Below are 9,494 nucleotides of genomic sequence, written 5' to 3' on the forward strand. Positions count from 1 at the left end.
CTAGCCATATGGGTCCATGCAATGTAGATTGGCTGCAGTAAGTTCACTGTAGGAGTAGGGTATGCACCTATAAGGAATCTATCGATCTTGATAGATAAGGAGAGATCCTATGTGATTTATAAGACTGAGTTCATAAGACCTCGGCCGGGGCAGTATGCACAGTGGAGAAAGAGTTTTCCACTCTCGAACTCAAGTCGAATAAATCTCCACATATGACAGACGATGGGGTTTGACGAGTTGTCCATGACCTCCGTCCTGTAGGGATCCACGATAGTAGGACTGTATCACATGATAACTGCACCTAGAGGTTCATCATTCTATTCTACTGGGTAGCCACTACATGCTGCTAGGTATCACTGGTGGATGGTGGGACTCACAGGAATTATCTCGATGATCGATAAACCCTAATGAGTAGAGTTGGAATCGTTCCAATCCATTGAAAGGAGTTTTCAATGATATTATGATAGAGATCATAATATATCTCACTACCAGTTAGAGTAGAACCTATGGGGTCACACACACTAGAAGTATTGACCGATCCGATGGTTGAAAAGTGATTATGAATCACAAGTAATCAATTCGATTGATATTCAGTTGAAGAAGGAACAAAGGAAATTAATTAATTGGACTTGAAACAAGAGTTCTACTTCGAGTAGGATTCCTAGAGTCCTAATTGGATTAGGACTGGGAATCCTATTTGGAGTAGGACTGGGATTCCTACTTGGAGTAGGATTCCTACAATCCTAATTAGATTAGGATTTTGAATTCATCTTTGGATTCCTACTTAGAATAGGATTCCTAGAAATCCTAATTGGATTGGGACTTCGGATTCAATTAGAGTCCTAATTGGATTAGGACTAAAATTAAATATGTCCTAATTTGGATTAGGGTTTCTTAAGTCACAATTAATTATTAATCTAATGAATCAATAAGATTCCTAATTGGATTAGGATTTAAGAGTTCAATTGAGTCAAAATTGATTCAAGTTCGAATTGGATTAGGACTTACCTAGATTGGATCCAAATTGGTTCACCCTTGGGCTAAGCCTAATTGGATTAGAACTTGACCACATTAGGGCATTGCAAACCCTACTTAATGTGGATTAGGGTTTACCATGAGGAGGGGCGTACGCCCCTCCCTTTTCTATGTGGTGAGGGATGAAGAGAGGGGGCCGGCGCCCCCTCTTAGGAAACTAGTCAAGGGCTCCTAATCTGTAGGAGCCCTAGATAGCTATAAAAAGGGGACAAGGGGCCGGCACCCTAGATGAGTTTTTCTTCCTCCTCCAAGCCGTGGCCACCCCTCTCCCTTCCTTGGTTCAGCCGCCATCAGCAAAGGGAAAAGAAGAAGAGGCGTGCACCTCTCCTTGGCCTCCTTCCTTGGTTCCAACGTAGGGAAGAAAAGAAAGGCTGCAGGGGCTTCATTCTTCTTCCACTATCCCTCCTTCTTCTTCTTCCTCCTCTCAAGCACAATCAAGGGTTGATTGAAAGAGAGGAAATCAGCCATCAAAAGAAGTCTTTGCAAGGGAGCTAGCACCCCGGGAAGACAAGAGAGCTTTGATCGGATCATTGCTTCGTGTGGATACCCGTAGAGGCCGGACACTTGAACGGCTTCAAGCGAACCCTCTTCCTAAAACCACGAACTCAGATTTGCGGTGATCATCTACCCGCACAAGGTGAAGATCTGATCTTCTAATGTTTTTAAAAGTTTTTAATCCTTGCCTAACTACGAACGGTTCATGAAACAATGTTCATGCGATGAACGTCGATCCCGCTTATGCCGATTCCGCTGCCATCTGAATTTTTTGAAATATCAGCGGCATGGGCGGGCTCTCTAACAGAGGCATCATTTGCCTACGAGTTAGACTTCCAACACGTTGACATGGGTCACATGTCCTACAGAACTCGTGGGCATCTTTAAATAGTGTAGGCCAATAAAAACCACATTGTAACACCTTAGCTGCCGTTTTCTTAGATGCAAAGTGTCCTCCGCAAGCATTGGCATGACAGAAAGAGAGTACACTTTGTATCTCATGATCCGGAATGCATCTTCTAAAGATTTGATCATTGCAATACTTGAACAAATAAGGGGCATCATAATAATAACTCCTTACTTCACGCAAGAAATTATTCTTATCATTCGATCCCTAATGCTCCGGCATCCGGTTCGTGACAAAAAAATTTACAATATCAGCATACCATGGCATAGTAGAAAGTGCAAACAGCTGCTCTTCAGGGAACGAGTCCTTGATGGGCAACTGTGGCACCAAATCATGAACAACTAGCCGTGATAGATGGCCAGCAACCACATTTTCTACTCCCTTTTTATCATTGATTGTGATGTCAAATTCTTGAAGTAGAAGTATCCAGCGTATTAAGCATAGTTTGGCCTCTTTCTTATCCAATAAATATTTTAGCGCTGCATGGTCCGTAAAGATAACAATAGGAGCACCAAGGATATAAGAGCGAAATTTGTCTAATGCAAATACTACTGCAAGCAATTCCTTCTTGGTGGTGGTGTAATTCATTTGAGGATCATTTAAGGTTTTGCTTGCATAGTAGATGACATATGGCTTATTATCCTTGCATTGTCCTAGGACAGCTCCTATCGCATAGTCACTAGCATCGCACATGATCTCAAAAGGTAACGACCAATCAGGTGGTCGCACGATGGGTGCAATGCTAAACATAGCCTTCAATTTTTTGAATGCCTCTTGACATGTTTCAGTCCAATTGAACGGTGTATCAAGGGATAGGAGGTTACATAATGGTCGGGCTATGACACTAAAGTCCTTGATGAACCTCCTATAAAATCCGGCATGACCCAAAAATGATCTAACATCTCTAACTGTCTTGGGTGCAGGTAGCTTGGCGATTAGGTCAATCTTAGCTCTATCAACTTCCATGCCCTTCGATGAAACAATATGTCCTAGGACAATTCCCTTTGGCACCATGAAGTGGCATTTCTTCCAATTCAGTATCAGATTCTTTTCTATACACCGAGCTAAGATAGCTTGTAAATGTAATAAACAATCATCAAAAGAATCGCCAAAAATAGAGAAATCATCCATAAACACTTCTAAAAATTTCTCGTTCATATCTTCAAAAATACTGAGCATGCATTTTTGGAATGTTGCAGGTGCATTACACAACCCGAATGGCATCTGACGGAAAGCGAATGTGCCAAAAGGACAAGTGAAAGTAGTCTTCTCTTGATCTTCTAGTGAAATCTCGATTTGGTAATATCCGAAATAGCCATCGAGAAAACAATAAAAATCGTGTCCTGCAACTCTTTCCAAAACTTGGTCTAGGAAGGGTAGGGGAAAGTGATCTTTTCTAGTGACCAAATTCAATTTTCGGTAATCAACACACATGCGCCAACTCGTCGGAACATGAGTTGGGACTAGTTCACCCTGATTATTTTTGACTACCGTCAGACCTGCTTTCTTGGGCACGACTTGAGTAGGACTCACCCACTTGCTATCAGAAATTGGGTAAATAATACTCACGTCAAGCAACTTGAGGACTTCTGCTTTAACCACATCTCTCATCGTAGGATTCAACCTGCGTTGCATTTGCCTTGTGGTTTTGGCATTGTCCTCCAAATATATCCGGTGTGTGCAAATTAAAGGGCTAATCCCCTTCAAGTCGGCAATAGACCATCCTAAAGCTTCCTTATGATTCTTTAGAACACCAAGTAATTTTCTTTCTTGGGCATGATCCAGATCAGATGAGATGATTATAGGAAATGTGTCCTCGGGTCCAAGAAAGGCATACTTGAGTTCCTTCGGTAAAGATTTCAACTCGAGCTTAGGTGTTTATCATGGGATGGTACTATCTTTGCTTCTCGAGATGGCAACTGTTCAAATTCCTCTATTCTCGGTCTCCACCCATTGACCATCATGACGTCCGAGTTATCTAAAATAAGTGAAACCATATCATCAGCAGTACCTTCAGAACACCAATCTATCAAACTATTGTCGGTCGATTCAGTAAATGTTTCTTTTAACAGATATTCTTCCGCAATGGTTTCAACCCATTCAACTTCCTTACTTTCTTCATGATCACTGGGTTGTTTGCCTATACTAAAGACGTTCAGTTCCAAGGTCATATTGCCAAAAGAAAGCTTCATGACACCATTCCTACAATTGATCAATGCATTAGAAGTTGCAAGGAATGGATGTCCTAAGATGACTGAAATCTGAGATGGTGAATTGGAAGCCGGATGTGTGTCCAGTACGATAAAGTCGACAGGAAAATAGAACTTGTCTACTTGGACCAACACATCTTCGATAATTCCTCTAGGAACTTTCACTGACCTGTCAGCTAATTGTAAGGTCACAATTGTTGGCTTCAACTCACCCAAACCGAGTTGCTCATATACCGTATATGGTAACAAATTCACACTCGCTCCTAAATCTAGCAATGCTCGCTCAATCCTAAAATTGCCAATGATGCACGAGATAGTTGGGCAACCTGGATCCTTATATTTAGGGAGAATGTTATGCTGTAAAATTGCACTCACATTTTCAGCCAAAAATGCCTTCTTCTTGACATTTAAACGACGCTTGACAGTGCACAAATCTTTTAAAAATTTTGCATAGGAAGGCACTTGTTTGATTGCATCAAGAAGAGGTACATTGATTTTTACTTGCTTAAAAAGCTCAAGAATTTCAGAGTTTGGTTCAAGCTTTTGCAAGGGCTTTAATCTTTGTGGAAATGGTGCAGAAAAAGGACATTCAATTTTTTCAGTAGATGTTGGTGCTTCAGTTTCTTCATTATCCTTTTCTTTTGTCTTGGGAGGGTCAGAATCAGGTATGACTTGTGTTTGTTCTGGGACTGGTCAGTCAATAATCTTTCCACTTCGCAAAGTTATTATACTCTTTGCTTGTTCTTTATGCGAAGTTGAAGATGATGCATTGCTACCGCCGTAGACTTGAGGGTTAGGTTGTGGTTGAGCTGGTAGCTTACCCTTCTCTTGAGCACTTAAAGCAGTGGTCAGCGTTGTCAGTTGATTTCTTAATTCATCATTGATTTTAGCTTGACCTTGCATGAAAGATTGCAAAGTTTCTTCAAGACTGGATTTTTGAGGGGGTGCGTGTGCATAATGAGGTTGCGGAGGTGGAGGAGTTGGGTTATATACTTGTTGAGGTTGGTCATTCCTCCACCTGAAATTTGGATGGTTCTTCCATCCAGGGTTGTAAGTACCCGAAAAAGGATTATTGAAAGATTTTTGATAGGTATTCATAACATTGGCCTGATCGTGCAAGACTTCCTTGAATGCGGGTATTGTGAGGCAATCAGTGGTGAGATGGCCAGGCATCTCGCAAATCCTACAACACTCGCTGTTATGTTCTACGGTCTTAACGGGTTCAATCCTTCTAAGTTCAATTTCCTCAACCTTCCTAGTAAGGGCTGCCATTTTAGCCTGAATATCATCCTGAGTACTAAAATTGTAAAGGCCCCCGTGTCCAACGCTAGTAGGCTTAGGTAAAGGTTTATTCACTCTATCCCCTGTATCCCATAATTGTGCAGTCTCTGCGAGAGAATCTAAATAGTCCCATGCCTCATCGGGTTGCTTTTCCAAAAATAGACCATTGCACATAGTTTCTATAAATTGTTTTAACTGTGGAGACAACCCTTCGTAAAAGAAACTAATGGTTCTCCATGTTTCAAACCCATGATGAGGACAAGAGAGAAGCAAATCTTTAAATCTCTCCCAGCATTCATAAAATGTTTCATGGTCTTTTTGTTGGAAATTACTAATGTGCCTTTTCAAAAAGTTAGTCCTTTGTGCAGGAAAGAATTTTTTCAGGAATTCTCTTTGCATATCATGCCATGTTCCTAGTGATCTAGGTCTCAAGGAGTTCAGCCATGTTTTGGCTTTATCCTTTAAGGAAAAAGGAAACAAGGTCAATTTAAGGACGTCTTCCGATACATTTGGCTCTCTAAATGTGATGCTAATTTCCTCAAAATCCTTAAGGAGAAGATAAGGGTTCTCGGATTCCATTCCATGATACTTGGGTAGCAATTGAATTACTCCTGGTTTGATTTCAAAGTGTCCTACATTTTCAGGAATAATCATGCATGAAGGTTGACTAGTCCTAGTGGGATGTAAGTATTGTCGAAGTGTCATAACTGGGGGTCTACCTTCATCACCATGGTGACTTCCTACATCATCAGAAAAATTTGCCATCTCACAAGGTGTGAGATACTGCGAAGGAATTTCAAGGATGTGTCCTAAGGGATGATCTAAAGTTGTACGACTTAATCGACCGGTGTCGTCCCTATTCCAACCTAGCATACAAAATTTAATTAAATTTTTTTTATGTTTTTTTTAAAAAAATAAATATAAATATAAGTACCAACTAAAGATACCCTAAAACTACACCCTAAAACAAAAATCTATTCACAATCAAACATACAACTAAACATTACATCTCAATTTCTAATGTTTTTCTTAAATTTCTAGACAGCTCCTAACTGGTTTGAAGAGGGCACCTAAGCCTCCAATCCGGTCTAATGAACCGAGTTGACCAGGTAAGCTCCCAGGTAAGTGGAGGGGTCACGATGCGTTCGCAAAGGTCCCACTTAAAACCCACTTGCCTCGAACAGATGAACTGTCTCCCTTATAGGGACAAAGCTTGCCTAGACATCAACTAAGCCACAGAGCGAAATTGGTGCAACTTTCGGTGGTCTTCATCCTATTGAGCTCGAATGTCCTTAGGGGCCAACGTCTAGTTGATTTTAGTTAAGCTTAGTATATTTATGCAATGGGGTGATTTTTGGGCTAAGGACGAGTGATGAAATCCCGACCTTATCTTTTTAAATGCCTTATACTATATGCAACAATCAAGAGTTTTTTTTTTTTAATGTTTATGACATGACATTAAATTTCATTGAATAGGTGACAAGCAAATTATTTATTTTTTTTCTTAAATTTTCAATTAGCAACAAGGGTTAATGAGATATGATAACAATAAAATTCTGATTCTAAAATAATTAAATGCAAAAAATTTAAAACAGAAAGCAGCAAGGTTTTGTATTAATCTAATGGTCTTAAATCAGACCGTTCAGATGAAAGAAACACAGGTCCTGCACCTGACAACCAAATTTGAGTTCAATCAGACGGTTAATTACCTTGATATCAGAGTTTGATGCAGACTGTGCAGGAAATAAAAAAAACAGCAGTAACGAATTTTTTTTTTTTTGTTTTCGAAAGAAAAAGACTAACTACTAAAGTACTAATTAAATCTAAAATTATACTAATAAATCAGCCGTTTCCCGGCAATGGTGCCAAAAACTTGATGCAAAAATAAAATTGTTCTCCCAAGTGCAGGAGAATCGCACAAGTAGTAAATTCTCGGAAGTCCGAGGTCGAATCCTCAGGAAACGAAATGTATATGAGATTATTTAATATAATTTTAGATTAATTAATTCAATAAATTTGTGGATTAAAATTATGTTTTGATTTTCAGAAATTAAAATTGGAGAACAATATAGCAATAAACAAAGTTTAATAAAATAAAGATGGTAGGGATCTGGAATCCCCCTTGACGATATTGCATCTAAGAAATAAACTCTATGGTTCTTGATTAAAAATGAATGGTAGGATAGATCTAATCATGGTATATGTTTCATGAACATATGAACTCAATTTCTAGGCATTCGTCGTGCTTTCTACGTCTACGACGAATCAAATACTAAAGCAATCCATATATCAATAATCATAATCCATTAAAGAGCTATCTACGAAATAACTATGCATGGATCAAAAACATATCAGTAAATATAATTCATTCAAGGCAAAAGTTTAGAGTTTACTTCAAAGAGCAATACATCAAAGGTTCCTCCATCTCCCTCCCTAAGAAATTAGCCACTCATTTCAAACATTAGTCCCTCTTTTCTCATTTTTTTTTTCTTTTTCCTTTTCGGAAACAGGGGCTCCCCTGTTCCCTTTCTTTTTTTTTCTTTGAATACGGCTGAGGCTCCTCTGTTTCTTCTGAATGAGGATGATACCCAAACCCCTCCCAGCCGAGAGGTATAGCAGCTATCCTTCTCCCCCCTTTCTCGCACGCGGTGGAGACGAGCTGAGAACGCGGAGCCGACGCGGAAGGAGCGGACGTTGATCGATGGTGCTTGGACGCACATGGACGGCTGCGGATGCTCTCGAACGGCTGGATGAACGCGTGGATCCGGAAGATGCGCTGGTGGGGAGAAAGATCCGGGAGCGCATGAGAGTTGAAGATGAAGCTTGGACTGCTGGCGCTTGGGATTCGGATGACTGGATCGATGGATGGGGCGCAGACGAGTGCTGGATCACACGCGGATGGGATTTGAGGAGGCTGGAACGTGGAAGCTTGGGAGATTTGATCGCAGAAGGCTGAGATCTAGATGAGATACGGATCCGAAAGCAGTGGATGCGGGAGAATCGCGGGAGAAAAGGATCTTTACTGGGATGGAGATGCTAGGAAGCGCGGGTGGATCGTGATCATGGAGCTGGGATCTCGGGAGAGCTGGGCGGAAGAAAAGAATCTAGGCTCGGGGCTGAGACGCGCTGAGACATGGTGGATGGCTCGCGGAAGCTTGGAGAAGCTGGGATGAGGTGTGCGCTTGCGAGGAGCTCGGACGTGGATGGCTGGGATGCCTCCCGCGTGACACGTGGAATAGATGCTGGCTTGCAGATGCTTGGGCTTGTAGAAAAATAAAGCTGCGACGAAGTGGACCGCTGAACTTGACCTCCTTTTAGTGTGCAACCGGGGTCGACCCATGCGGTTGGCTGGTCACCTATAGTGATGCATCTTTCTGAACCCAATGTGTATTTTAGCTTTGATTTCCGATCACCTGCACCCTACAAAAACATAATATTAATGCAGCATTTTTATCATTTTTTTGTTAGCAATAATACTAATTTAAGGGATGTATAGATCGCACTTTTGTGCTCTCATCAGCACGCAAGGGTGAGCGGTGTCCGCTCAACTATACGAAGTGGAATGAAATGCTTGCTTCGTATATGGTTGAGCTTCTTAGACTTATACAGGTAATGAATTGAATTTATTCTTTTTAATTTGATACCTCCTGTATGTTAATTTGCCTACTACCATAATTTTTGATTTAATATTTTTATAACATTTTGACACTTGTTGTAGGGTAAGTTTGTACTCCCTCTAGAGAGCTATAATTGGGTGCTAAAGTCCCTCAACCGTAAATGGAAAGAATATAAGGCGAAGTTGAAGACAGACTACAAGCGCGAAGGTATGACAGAGGAGGAGGTTGCTCGTGTTTGTCCTCCTGATGTATACCCTCAGCAGTGGAGAGAGCTTGTTCACTACTGGTTTTCTGAAAAAGGGCAGGTCTCGTATATTGTTTCAATATCTTATATTATCTTTATTATTAATATGGATTGCAAATATATACATTGAATCATATTATACTGTGTACTTTTATTTTGGCAGACATATTCTAATATTGGTAGAGCTGCACGAGCATCTCAAGCAG

The 9,494-nt window shown here is 40.7% G+C and overlaps 1 pseudogene; it reads left to right on the forward strand.

Moving 5' to 3' along the window:
* Positions 1-5,671: 5,671 nt before the first annotated feature.
* On the forward strand, positions 5,672-5,769 carry LOC120108277 (annotated as a pseudogene).
* The last annotated feature ends 3,725 nt before the right edge of the window (positions 5,770-9,494 follow it).

The sequence above is a fragment of the Phoenix dactylifera genome, unplaced genomic scaffold, assembly GCF_009389715.1.
Source record: "Phoenix dactylifera cultivar Barhee BC4 unplaced genomic scaffold, palm_55x_up_171113_PBpolish2nd_filt_p 001253F, whole genome shotgun sequence".
NCBI classification, from domain to species: domain Eukaryota; kingdom Viridiplantae; phylum Streptophyta; class Magnoliopsida; order Arecales; family Arecaceae; genus Phoenix; species Phoenix dactylifera.